The sequence below is a fragment of the Lepisma saccharinum genome, chromosome 2, assembly GCF_977018435.1.
Source record: "Lepisma saccharinum chromosome 2, izLepSacc3.1, whole genome shotgun sequence".
In the NCBI taxonomy this organism is placed as follows: domain Eukaryota; kingdom Metazoa; phylum Arthropoda; class Insecta; order Zygentoma; family Lepismatidae; genus Lepisma; species Lepisma saccharinum.
In genome coordinates this window covers 23,437,432-23,451,348 of record NC_139230.1, presented here as the reverse complement: position 1 = coordinate 23,451,348, position 13,917 = coordinate 23,437,432, and positions in this window count along the sequence as shown.

Here is a 13,917-nt window from a genome sequence, read left to right as displayed (position 1 = left end):
TTGCGCTGACATGTAAATAAGCGCTATGCTTTAATAAAGAGAACAACCATTGTACAACTGTATAGGTCCTCGTCCATCTCATGCCAGGGACTGGGTATATCTTGTGTACAGTTTATAGTGGCATCATATTCCTTCACCAGATATCAAACTCGAGAGACTTGCAAGACAGCTCAGGTTATAACTTACTACGAGGTCTGTTTTTTTAAAAAAATAATAATCGTCAGTCCATATGACAATACTTGCTGTTTAACTAACAGTATTCGAATCTCTGAGGGGCCGGGGCATTCCACATTTACCTTTGCTAGAAAGCGCAGTGCAATAAATGTTCTTTTTAAGTTATGCAATAATTTTGACATTATATTCATGTCTATTCCCCAAGACTAGATTTATATACACAACCAACTCGCTCTTGCAATATATTATCTGATGCGACATTGTGAAAGGTTCTCGTATGTTCGCGAAACAGGAAATACACGTCATAGCTTCCGTGAATCGAAAACAAGGTTACTGGGGGCACGCAAAATACCGTAAGAAGAATTATATATTCCAAATGCAGGCATCATCATTTTTTCTCTTGCACAAATAGAATAATCGGGCTGAATTTCCAGTCTAAAACCACCATGTTCTGGCAGCAAGTATCAAAAACCTGTGGTAATTTTATTATATGATAGGAGGTGAGTGAAATAGTTGTTGCAAGTTACCTTTTAAACCCAGTACGTGTGTAGGAAAAACTGCGTATAAGCTGTATCACACTCTCTCTGTCTGTGTGTCAGGTGGTCGTACCGTTCGCTAGTTGTATGTCACAGCTTAACCCGTACTAGGTAATATTTTTACATGAGGTAAGTTGGCATACTCTGGTAGGGTATATGTTTCAAGCCTCTAGCTGTAGAGCCTATTTGCAAAAAGTAAGTTTGGTAACACTACTCGTCGAAAGCAGCTCAAACAGTGTTGCTAGCTGTAGGTTAATTTTCCCCCGTTATACAATTGCAAGAGGTGAGTTGCTTATAGCCTATTTGGAAGGCTTGGTGTGTGTGTGTCCATGGCTTATGTCGTAGGTTAATAAAATTTGCAATAGATCTTGTGTGTGTTGGCAACCGTCAGCCCTTACATGTGATATAGCAGCCTTACTTATTGTAAGACATAGTGTGTATGTATGAGTGGGGGAGGTTAGTTTAGTTCACGATAGATCGACCTGTCACGCTATGACCAATTTCTGCTTTTGAGTTACCTGTAAGGTTATATGTGGGTGGGTGAGGGAGCTTAGTTTAATTCACGATAGATCACATTTTAAATTTGTTCACTCTCTCTGTGTCTGTGTGTCATCAGGTGGTCGTGCCGATCGCTAGTTGTATGTCACAGATTAACCTAGGTAATATTAACTGTACTTCAAAAAATAAAATTGTGTGTATCTCATGTCGAACTAGAAACAAAAAAATCAAACATTAAGCATGCATGCAGATTAATTAAGCTGAGAGCGCGCGCGTGTGTATATGCCACATCGTCCCCCCAAGAGAGAGGTTTACGAAGATCACGATATATATAAACATTTGGCCCGTTGATTCCAGCACTCCAACTTCATCTCTAATGTTGACGACAATATTCTGAAGATAGAGAGAATAAGAGGATGAAAGGATGAGAAAATAAGAGAATGAGAGAATAAAAAAATAAGAGGATAAGAAGATGAGAGAATGAGAAGATGAGAGGATGAGAGGGTAAGAGGATGAGAGGATGAGAGAATGAGAGAATAAGAGAATGAGAGGATGAGAAGGATGAGAGGATGAGAGCTCATCTTTCACTCATCACTGCCTTTTTGCGCCCGTGAAATATCGTCAGCGCACTAAATGAGGCACGGAACAGGGAGAGAAAATGAGTTTTTCAACTTTTTGTGGTCGTTTGGTCAAGAAATCAGAGTTGTTTTCAGATGCACATTTTTTATCTACTTTAGAGATTACGTTTCAAAAGAAGCACCAGCGAGATGGGATTCAAAGAGGGTGGTACCTCGCTCGTGTTTTGAATGATCAGCTTATCACCGGCACTCACGTCGAAAACGGTAAGGTCTTCGTCTTCGTGTATTTCATATATGTTGCGCGTTTCGTTCCAACGTGCCAGAGGAATGTTTCCTGCTTTCTGGACACCACGATTCGATATCAAAGTCATGGTGGGAACGCTAGCTTTTCTGCCGTGAGACCAGTACGAAAATTCGTTTACCTGAATCGTGCCATCGAGGAGAAACTTGTAGTACGGATGATAAGGATGCAACATGTACAGTTTGTTACCTTCGACGAACGTGGAGATTCTCTGCTGATTGGGAACGCTGTTGATTTCGATGGCTTGCAAGGTGAACAATTTGGCGAATTTAGTGTCGACGCCGAGCAGATTACAGTGAACGTGTCCGAGTTTATTTTCGATGGGCAACAAATGCTCGACTATGGTATCCGTTACTGTAGAAAATGACGGTTTGATTTTCACCTCCACGTTCAACTGCTTGTAGTTTTCGTTGAGTTCTTGCAACTTGGCACCGAAAGAGGCCAGCGTCGATTCCTGCGTGGATTCCAGCACTCCAACTTGATCTCTGATGTTGACGACAATGTTCTGAAGGTTCTCGACTTGATTCAATTTCGAGCTCTTCTCGGTAAGATCGTTCACGATGCTTCGCATCTCTGTAAACTGCGTGTGAAGGTCGGCGACGCTCTGCGAAGTGGGCAGCGTCGACACCAGCGAAGCAAGTTCGTCTCGAATCTGTTCCACGTTTGCCGTTTCAGTTTCCAGTCGTTTCAGCATACGTGATATGTTCCTTTTCAAAGCGTGTAATTCTTTGGAGGTGGGGAGATTGGCCACCCTACTCTCGAGATCGCTCAATGAACTTTTGATGTCGCTCGAATCGGATAGTGCCGTCACCGCCGTTTTCAATTTTTCCAAATCTTCGCTCGAAGGCACGCTCGTCCGTAACGATTCTAAGTCACCCTGTATGTTGTCCAGTACGTGATGAAAATGAGCAAGATTGGATTCGACGTTCAAATTTTCTAAATATTCGATCTTCTGCTGAACCGTGCTTAACGTGTCTTGAATGCTCGTCAACGCTCTCGCTTCAGCGTGAATATTTTTAATTTCTTCGTTGATCAACTCCAGAGACGCCTGAAGCGTAGCGATGGTGGTTTGAATGTGTTCGAAATCTTGATAAGCCTCCAATTGAATTCTTATGTTCGCGACGCTTTTACCGATGACCTGCAGTTCGTCTGACGATGGTAGGTTCGTCATGGTATCTTCCAAAGTCTGTAACTTGGATTTAATTTCTTCCAACGTGCCGGTGAATTCTTCTTGTAATTTGGAAACGACGACGTGCAAGCGTTCTACATCAATATCGTTCACCACGGTTTGAAGTTCAGAGAAATTCTTTTCGATTGCGGAAGTTCGTTCTTTGATTTCGAGTTTCAATTTTTCCAAATCTTCATTTTTCGATTGAAATTGCTGTAATTTGGCCAAATCATTTTGAAGCGAATCCACGCTCAACTGTATATTTTGAACGTTGTCGTAAGAAGGTACGTCGACATAATTTTTTATCAGCGTTTTCAGTTCGGAATCGATTTTCAGAATGGGGTCGAGACATTGCGTTTGGAGCGTAGCGATCTCCGACTCTAAACTTTTGTTTAAGGTCTCCTGCAAAGCGATCAAATCGCTCCTCAACTTCTTAACACGTACGTCCAGCATGAGAATCTCTTCTGCGTGGTCTACACACTTGGTGTTGCCGAAAATGTCGTTAGGCATTTTTGGTTAACGGTTATTTATAATAGGATAGACGATTCGTAATTCTACAAAGAGAGGAACGAGTTTGTCGTAATCTCCTAGGAGTTCCACGTAAAGTAAATCTCCTGCAGACACGTCGTACGCCATGTTAGAAACCACCTTGTCGTGCTTCATTCGAAAAATGTTCTTGCCGCTAGAAATTTTGATTTCGCCTGCGTTCTCCGGATTCACGGTGATTTGAAGTTTCCCACCGATCGGAATTTCATAGAAATGTAAATTGTTATTGAAGACGTAAAACATCTTGCCCACATCGTCATTCACTTTCGTCCAAATGCTGTTGAGGTGTACAATTAGTAGACCATTGAGTTTAGATAACACAGAAGGTAAGAGGTTATTGGTATTTGGTGGTGCAGTGTCCATATTGATCTCTTTGCGGAAGCCAAAGAGATTCATTGTCCTTGTTAATTATTTAAATTTCTACACACTGTGCCTTTTGTAGATCGAATAAAAAAAAAGAGAAGATTTTATCTGCGGCGATGCAATTCAAAAGGCTCGAACCTGTAATTATGTCATTAAATCACGATGAAGAAGAAAAAAGTAAGAGTTGAATTTAATGAGCCTCGGTTTGGAGCGGGCTTAACGACATAATAACAACTTGCAACTTTTCATCGCCTGAGGGCCCCTCTTTTCCTCCGTATATTTTGAAGAATGGCAAAAGACACAGCGGACTTCATGGCTATGGGGTTACAGTTAACACACGTCACATTTATCGCTTCCATTGCAGTGGCCCCACTCTCTCGTGTGAATTTCACACTCGAGAACGCGTACCTTGTTGTCTCGGCCATCGAGTGCTACTTTAGTTACACGGGTCGTGTACAAATCATGCAATTTATTTGTAATGCGATGATCGGTGCTGAGTTTTTTTTCACCATGAAAAAGGCATTCTTTGTAGTCTTGCATGGTGAATTTGCTGGTACTTATTTTTCCCACCCCCTTCGCTTTCTTGATCTCTTTTTCTTCTGCAATCTTGACGCAGTACATTTTGGCACGAAGCCCCGCAAATTCGCTGATGTACTTCCCGCCAACTTCGTCTTTGAACTTTCCAATCGTCATTTTATTTTCTGTTGAATGCAAGTGATGGCCTGATGGTAAGTTGCTAAAATCAAAAAGATGCTTCATCTTAGTCAGATCATGTTCGAGGCTTGGTGTGTTTTGGATTAGAAAAATAAAGCTATCCGTGTCAATGTAACATATTTGGATGTTATCTCCATAAAAGGGTTGAAACTGATCGTAGTACGATTGGTACATGTGCAATTTTGATAGTTCAAGGACGGTAGCACCTATGGCAATCGGCTTGTTGAGCATCACTTGCTTCTTGTTCTTCTCGACGAATACTAGATTCTCGTCGAAAATGGTGAAGTTTTTGAAGTAGGGGGACGCGACGATCTTCTCAAATTTCTTTTCGTCCGTGACCAACGTTGCGTCGATGTAATTCCGCACGTTCTCCATCGTCTTGCCGTAGATGGCGTTGTTAAACAGTTTGTACAGATCCTTGTCTGCAGGCGATGTCGATTGCGCTCTGCGTCGCGTGTTCTCGGCTATGTAGGGTTCGAGCCACCTACTCTGCCGGAACTTCAATCCTCTATGAACTTTCTTCAGCTGCAAACCGTGACTTATGTAAAATTGGAGGAGTCGGTAGTGCAGAACGTAATTCCGCTTGTTCTCCATGCTTAGTATGAGTTTTGGCTCCGATGATCCTCCAGGTGGCTTCTCTTTGGTGGGGGCCAGGGCCAATCCGTGATGTTTCTCGTGAAGCGTTTCGGGATAATCGAGATCCACTTCCAAGAAACAGCCCCATTCGTTATCTTCGCTCCAGTTGAGAAAAAAATCCTCGCAGGAGAGTTCCTCTTCGGGAAGACACTGGGACATGGAGTGGCCGTACAGGTTGTTGACATCCCAGTAGACGATGTAGGTGGTGGGCTTCGATGCATCGTAACCAGGCGTATGAGGATTGTTTGCCTGAGCATGACGTCGAGGACATTGGACGATGCCACCGCGTATCGCACTCTCCATGAAGGCATACTGTTCCTTCTCTGCGATGAGTCCCAGTTCCACGTTGGTGTATTTCATCATCGATTCCCAAGTCAATCCCGGCGTCGTGAAGAAATACGCAGGATCCAACTTGTAGATAGAGATGCATCTCTTGCGAAACGATTCGAAAATGTCCATGAGAAGTGTCACGTCCAATTTCAAATACAGGTCGTGATAGTCGCGAAAAGTTTGGCAATTGAAGGCCGTCCACACACTACGAGCGTGTTCGTAGTCCTCTTCGGAACAGACGTCCTCCGTAAGATGAGAATAAAATGCCTCCCGGGGTGGAAGTTCCGTCTCGTCAAATTTGTCAAAATCGTTGACGTACTCGTAGGGGTAGACGCCCTTGCGACGCAACAGATTCAAATTCTCATCTCTCCCCGAAAAACATTTTTGCTTGGTGGCCACAAGATCTTCGTCGCCAAGTTGAGCTGCAAGGGTGGCCAGGCTGGAGGACAGGAGATTGTACGAGTCCAGGATTCGCACTTCCACGCTTCCTCCGTGTTCGAGAGGGATCCACACCCTTACAGCAATATACTTTTCGCTCGTTCTCGGAATGATCCTGATTCGAGAAGTTATGTTGTACAGCTCCTTGACAAACAGATGCGTGTCGTACTTCTCCGTGTAGTGCAGAAACACGACAACGAAATGCGACTCCTTAATTTTAAGATTGCACGAATTACAGATGGTGCTCAGGAATAATCCATTCTGATGGTCATGGTGTACGACCTTGTGATTTTCGGCGGTGAAAGACTGGTTACACTCCGCGCATCTTGTCGCCGCGTCATGTCTCCGCTGTTGTTCCGTCGTGAGAGCAGGTGGAGAAACGTAAGAGCCGTTCAGGCTGGGTGCAAGTTCTCTCGCGCATTCCGCTATCTTCTTAACAAAATGTTTTGCCGCATCAGGTCCGCAATACAAGATGACATCATTTAATTTTTCTCCGTAGATGGAGAAACTGCAAGGCTCGTGGTGAAAAATTTGGATCGTGCTTGAGGTAGAGGGATCAGGGTTGCAAGACGTCATGGGAACTTGGAAGCTTTCAAAGTCGGCATAAAGGACTGCGGGATGGTGGAGAAGAGCCTGGTGTTTCTGAAATTTCATCTTGGTTCCGGGTTCCGGCATGACATCTTCGGGTTCTGCATTCACGGAGCCAAAACACTTGTGCTGTTCTTTCATCTTCTTTCCCACGCGAAAAATTCTCAAACATCGATCGCAAATTTCGATCTTATCGTGATCCTTGCTGATCTGTCTTCCTACTAATCGTGAGAAATTCCGTATCAAACTGTAACGGCCATCTACAAGCAAGAGTCGAATTACATTATTCTGGCTTCTCGCAGGTCTTAACACACGAATGTTGTCGCAATCGTCAACCCCAAACACAGAAATATCGATATCTTCTCCTTTTTCCTCTCTATAGTTTTTTTCAAATTGATTGATCTTATTCAGAGGCACAGGATAGGAAATTCCTCTCATGACATTCTCGTATCTTCCCTCATATCCTCTGTAATTGGACAGGCGTTTCGGGTTTTTATCATTATTAGCTGGGTGTAATGCGGCGATGACAGACCACAGGAAACTCTTCGCATCATTACTTTGTATGTTCAACACTGCATTTTGCTTTTTTTTTGTTTTTGTTTTTTTTTTAGCGCTGCGTAAAGGTTTGAAATTGCACACTCGAAGCTCTAACATGTGGCTGCGACCGCAAAGACTCCATCCACTTCCTCTACCTTCAAACGCTTCTTGTTTTTCTCCCAGATGCTCAAACAGCCGTGTCACAATTTCCTCCAGATCGTCGTGATTGCCCTCATGTAAGCCTTCGCACCCTACGTAAAAGCTGAAAGTGCTTGTCTTGGACGAGACAACTTTCTCATACAGCAGGGTCAAGACGAGATGAATTTTAATTGCAACATTGATGAGGCAATCACGTAATTGATCTACTAACATAGATTTGATGTTGTCGAGGAAGGTGCTCGAGTCACATTTTTCGTCACTTCCAGATTTATACGTCATAATGCGTGCACTTTTATTCAAAGCACCGCCTTCATGCGCATCAATGCGAGATTTCTTTGCCGGGGGGACTACGACATCATGTTCCGGTAGAGGACATTTTTTCAAATGCCTAGCAATATGAGGTTTAGAAATTAATTTTCCACAGTTACGACATGCCACTTTCCTGCAAAGACCGGAGGGACCTGGTTGCGATTCCATTTTTTTTCTCTGTTATTTATATATATACAGAGAATTTTTTTGGGGGGGTTGTGGTGGTGGTGGTAGGGGAAAGCGCACTGAAACAGAAGGAAAAAAAAGTTGAAAAATGCTAGACATTTTTTTCCTTCCACAAGTGCATATATATATTAGACGCGAACAGTATGTGCACTGTTGTAGGAGGTAAAACAAATATGCGACATGTAAGTGTGTGTCAATTTTTATGACTCCTCTGAATATATGTGTGTGTCAGACGCAAAACAAAAATAAATATATATATATATCATGAAAAAAAATAAAACTTACCTTTCAAGAGAGATAGAGAGACTTCAAAATAAAAAATTGTAGTTCACTAAAAACTTTCTATGTATGTATACTGCCAGACAAACAAATTAAAAAACACTGAAACAGGCACGATTGACGTTCACTATGATAATGATGTACAAAAGGAGAAACTGGTGTGTTATATAGGAACCCCCACCCACTCGACCCCCTTTGGTTAAAACACAATGAGCGCTATAGTCAATGTCCTAGCAATAAACCCCCGTTTGACCGATTTCACTCATGCTATACTTTTTTTTTCAACAAAAGACTTTTCGATGCGCACAATATCCTGTGGGGGACAAATAACAATGAACGGGCGTTGACAGTTCCACCCATGCATGTATTGTCGATCATTTCCTCGGCCTCGTCAGGGGGTGTGGTGTGTGAAACGGGCGACCCCACACAGCACAAAACTCAACCATGCCTGAAACGAAACATGTGGACGCCTCGTTTCCTGCTTGTGATTCGATTGTTATCGGGGATGTGGCGGATTCTTTATTCATGACCGTGGAGGCGGAAAGAACGTGAATTTTACGATCGTCTGTAAAGGTTCCACGGACGGGGCGGTTGCCGCATTCGCTAATTTGATCAAACTTTTCACGTCGATGCTGCGAGATGAAAAGGCGTCGTCTACCAATTCGGAAATATATTTATATATAGTTGAGGTTGGTAATATGTATGACCAGTAATCGCAACGCCAGATGAATAAATCGACCAAGTTGTTGATGACCGAAAAAATAGATGCGAATAAACGATCTATCTGACAGGCCGGTTCGTGCGTTCTCAGATGTTGCGAGTGGAGGATGGCCCAGATGAAAATTATAAATCGTGTGGAATTTAATATCAAGTGAGGTCTTTCAAATTCTTCCAAGAGAATTATTCTCGCGTTGGTTCTTCGTACTCTCAACGGTAAAAAGGATTGATTGCTATTCTTAAATTATTTTTATCGGACCACACTCTCTCCGCTCGCGTTATATCATTTTTACGAAACAGCGGTGGTAATTTTTCTTGGATCGTTTTTGTGGTCGATATCGGCCAAACGGCCTAATTCGAACAACATAATCAAATGCGGTATCCATTGACGTACAGGAAATTGATACGAACTTAAAACGTCGTACCATCTACGCAACGGACGAACGTGAAATTCTAAAACGATACGGCGACCTAAAACATTAAAATTGGGAAGTAGATGTGGCTGGAAATTGAAAGTTAAATTGTGCAAGCTCGAAAAGAGTGCTGACAAATTTTCGATTCGAGCCAAATCTGTTTTCACGAGCCTTTCCAAAGAAATTCGATATTCTCTTGGAACACTATCATTTATTATTTTTTCGTTTGAAAGTGTCGCTTCCAGATAATCTAAATTGAAATGATCTGAGATTACATTTCTGAGTAGCACAGGTGAATTTTTAAACGGCATAACTTTAGTGAGGAAAAAACGCAGCCGTTAGAGAACCTTTTTTTTTTTACTTTTTTTGGTTGGGCACCACGCACCCCTGGCGAGGTTATATAGGGGCCAGGGAATCCTAAAAAAAAAAAAAACAATTATTATTTGTTTGTTTGTTTGCGTCACACAATACGGAAAATAATGAGAGGCACATCGTTTCCCCGAGAGAGAGAGAGAGAGAGAGGTTTACAAAGGTCACGATATATATAAACATTTTGGTCCCGGACTTGGAAAATTACGATAAGGTGCACTCATTCTTCAAAAGGGTGAGAGGGTGAGAGAGTAAATTTCACTCATCACTGCTTTTCTGCGCCGTGAAACATCGTCAGCGCAATAAATGAGGCGCGGAACGTGGAGAGAAAGTGCGTTTTTCAGGTTTTTGTGGTCGTTTGGTCAAGAAATCAGAAGTGTCATCAAAGGCATATTTGTGACACTACTTTTAATTCATTGGATTTTCGCGATGTCCCATGATTGGTAGTTCTTTCTGGAGGTGTGTGCATAAATCAGGGGTTGAAAATATACAAACAAATAAAAAAAACCCGAAATGAACAAAAATCTAGATCGATGACATCTGGTGGGCGGTAGGAGAACGTCTAAGACATAATTATCGTACTGATGGCCGGTAACAACACTTTTGAAAACTTCACGCCACTGGCAAGTAAAGTAGCGGCCTGGAGAGACAATGAACCACTCTCCATTACATAGCCCCCCTCCCTTTCTTTTTACATATTTAAGCAACTAATGGAAATTATCGCACTTTTGTGCCTACCCTGCTAGGAACTTACGCTTTGCCACTGCAAAAGACTGTCTTGTATCTTTTATAAAGAACACAAATTTGCCAGACCTGATCTTACTTAGAGATTTGCCTTTGCATCTGAATGTAATAATATGTCAATGGCAAAATTATGCCGTAGCAAAATAATATGTAAATACATTTTATCCTCACTGTAAAAACAACTTAGTCAAAATCGAGCAAAATTTAGTCACTTTTGACTAAATCAAATACGGAAACTAGCACCGACTCAATTTGTGTCAAAAGTGACTACATGCATTTAGTCATTTCATTTCAGTGTGTTATATAGTCAAAAGTGAGAAATCAATTTATTCAATTTTTGACTAAAATTTTGTCAAGTTTGAATAATTACTGCTTCTCAAGGCTGAGATAAATTTATTCATTTTTTGACTAAAATTTAGTCAAAATCGAATATTTACTGCTTCTCAAGGCTGAGGTAAATTTATTCATTTTTGACTAAAATTTAGCCAAATTGAATAATTACTGCTTCTCAAGCTTGAGGTCAGTTTATTAATTTTTTATTTAAATTTGGACAAAAGTATTGCTTCTCAAACTTGAGGTTGATTTAGTCAAAATTAAAGAGACACTACTTTCCAAGATTAAAATAAATTTGTCACTTTTCAAGTTACCTATATTTGAGACCAGTTGCTTGAAAAATGACAAGTTTAATTCAAGATTGAGACTAAACAATGGAACATGAAAAAATTATGGATCCCTGAGTATTCCACTAAGGAACAATTTCTTCTTTAGTAAGTCTGTAGTAATAATATTTGTTCAAGCTGGGAAAAAAGGGTTCCTGGACAACTTTGCAGTAATTGAAAAAAATTATCTCACCTCTCATAGAAATACATGTAGAAGAAGCAGAGAATATATAGTAGTTTCTTTAATTTAACACCGAATTAACAAGCATTACACCATCAATTGGAAATATATGCATTTGTGAAAAAAAAGCCAAGTGTCTCAAATTCTTTATACGAACTACATTCTATGACAGTAAAAATTCTACATAAATATTCTGAAAATTTAAAGAATATGGGTTGGCTTCAAATTGGTTAACTGGTCAGTGGTATGTGCCAAAAGAGCTATGAGGTCTCAAGTTTGTTTGAATTCTGTACAAGACATGGATACATGGTACACTTCGCAACATCTTATTTGACCGCCCTGAAAAATTTCAAAGTTCGGAATTCGTAAATTTGGCAGCATAGCGCTTCAGAGCCAACTAAGAGTAGCCAACTTTGCAACATTTCTTCTTCCTGAATGAAAACGCTCTTGTGATTTATTTCATTCCTTCACATTCCATAAAGTAAAGATACCCTAAAGCAGTAATAAAATATATGAGTAGTCAAAAAAATGTTAAGTAGAAATACGAATGTTGAAAATATTTCAAGATTCTTCGTTCTGAATTTGAAAATAGGAAAATTTATGTGCATTATGAAACACTGAACAGGTTCTCATTCAGCTGGAAAGAATTGCGGTCACATTTGAATGCAAGAAGTCAAATTTATGATGATTTTATGCGAAATATTTAGTAAAGATACCTTGCACAACACCAAACGATTCTGCAAAGTGTGTCTTTTCCTTGGTTCTTGGCGAAAAATGGTTCAAAACTCCGGCACAATGTTGCTTCAACTGAGATTAACGTGTTTTACTGAGCTTTCTGTTAGTAATCTCCTGGAGCAGTTGGTTAGATGACAGCAAATTCGTTTTTTTACTGTTTTCGTCAAGATCGAAACATCGTAGGTTCAAATCCCACCCTTTCCTTATTATTTTTCCTTTCTATTTACCGAGTACGAAGTGTTCTAATAACGTAATATAATATGTTATTACTGTAAATATGTATGCGATGCATGCTCAGTGTCTGCGATTGGGTTTCAAAACTGATGGGGCAAGGTGGGAGGAGCGGGGAGGGCAAGGACAGTTCCTTTCCCTTGGTAGATTATGTTTAGCATAGTGCTGGGTCATTCTTCCCTCCACACTCCATAATCGTCGCTACTGTGCATGCCTCAAGTAATGCTTCTACTAATGTTCTTAATCTTTCAGTGATTGGCAGGATTTTAGGAAATACTTTTCCTTTCATTCAGCTGTTATAAGTTAACACATATTAAGAACTTACATGTCAACTTTCTGCATCCGGATATGCTGGACATAAATCGCATAAATATCAACGGAAATATATAAGAAACGTAGTCTTGGAAAATGTCCAATTATAACACCATTAAGCCTTGCTTCCATGATTATGAAAAACTAAGTATGCTGACCAAGGCAGTAATTTATTTTATTAAAAACATAAGTACAAAAGTACTTTTGTACTTGATACAGAGTCTTATGTAGACCTTGCTAAAAGGTTGAAACGTTACGTTTAGTTTATGTTTTTAGGATCAGTTTTTCAATGTCCTGTTAATCTTTCAGTTGACTAACTGCCAGTTGGAGATAACAGCCAGTCTTAACCAGCACCGGGTTTTTCAATGTGAAAGTAACTACCAGTTAACTAAACCATGGTTCGTTCTCCGAAACAGTGTGTTGGCAATTCTGAAGCACGGAAATTACAGGAAATCGACCTGCGCGCCATCTGTTAGTATAGTTTCAAACCGCGTCGACTGACACACAGCCTGGCGTTTAAATGTAGAACTACAAGCACGGCGCGCTCGAAAGCACGTTATTGCATTGTGAAACGATATGAACAATGGCAGCGCATCCATTTTGTATGCTTACGAAATAAATTAACGAAAGACAGCACTACAAATTTGGTTTTCTTCTAATAAAGGCCAATTTCACGTGGGGGAAATGATGTTATGAGGCCCAAGCGCAGATACTTTCTTGTAGAAGAAACGTGAAGAACTCGAAAGTCGAGACATTAATAATAACTGTTTGTTAATATAAACACTATTATTATTATTAATATGTAAATATTGTACATTTGACTGCATACTTTGTACCTCTCTATGCATGTTGTTGAGCGAAAAAACAACATGTTAATAGTAAGCATACTTTCTAAACTTCTAAAAATATGAAGGTACGAGTAAAAATAATTTTAAAATTTACTGAAATATTTATCCGAGAAGATCATTCAACAATAAAGCATGAATTGAATGCAACACACGTAATAAATAATTGACAAGAAAAAAAATACCCGTGACCAGGACTCGAACTCGTATTACAAAACACAACACGCTCCGAAATCTGGTGCCGCTAACAACTACACCAAATTACCAATTGGAGATTATCACGCCTAGTAGACCGGATATCCTGGCCACAAATTCTCTAACACAACCTTGCCCGCGAATTCTAGCAACTACGCTGCTTAATTTCCATATTT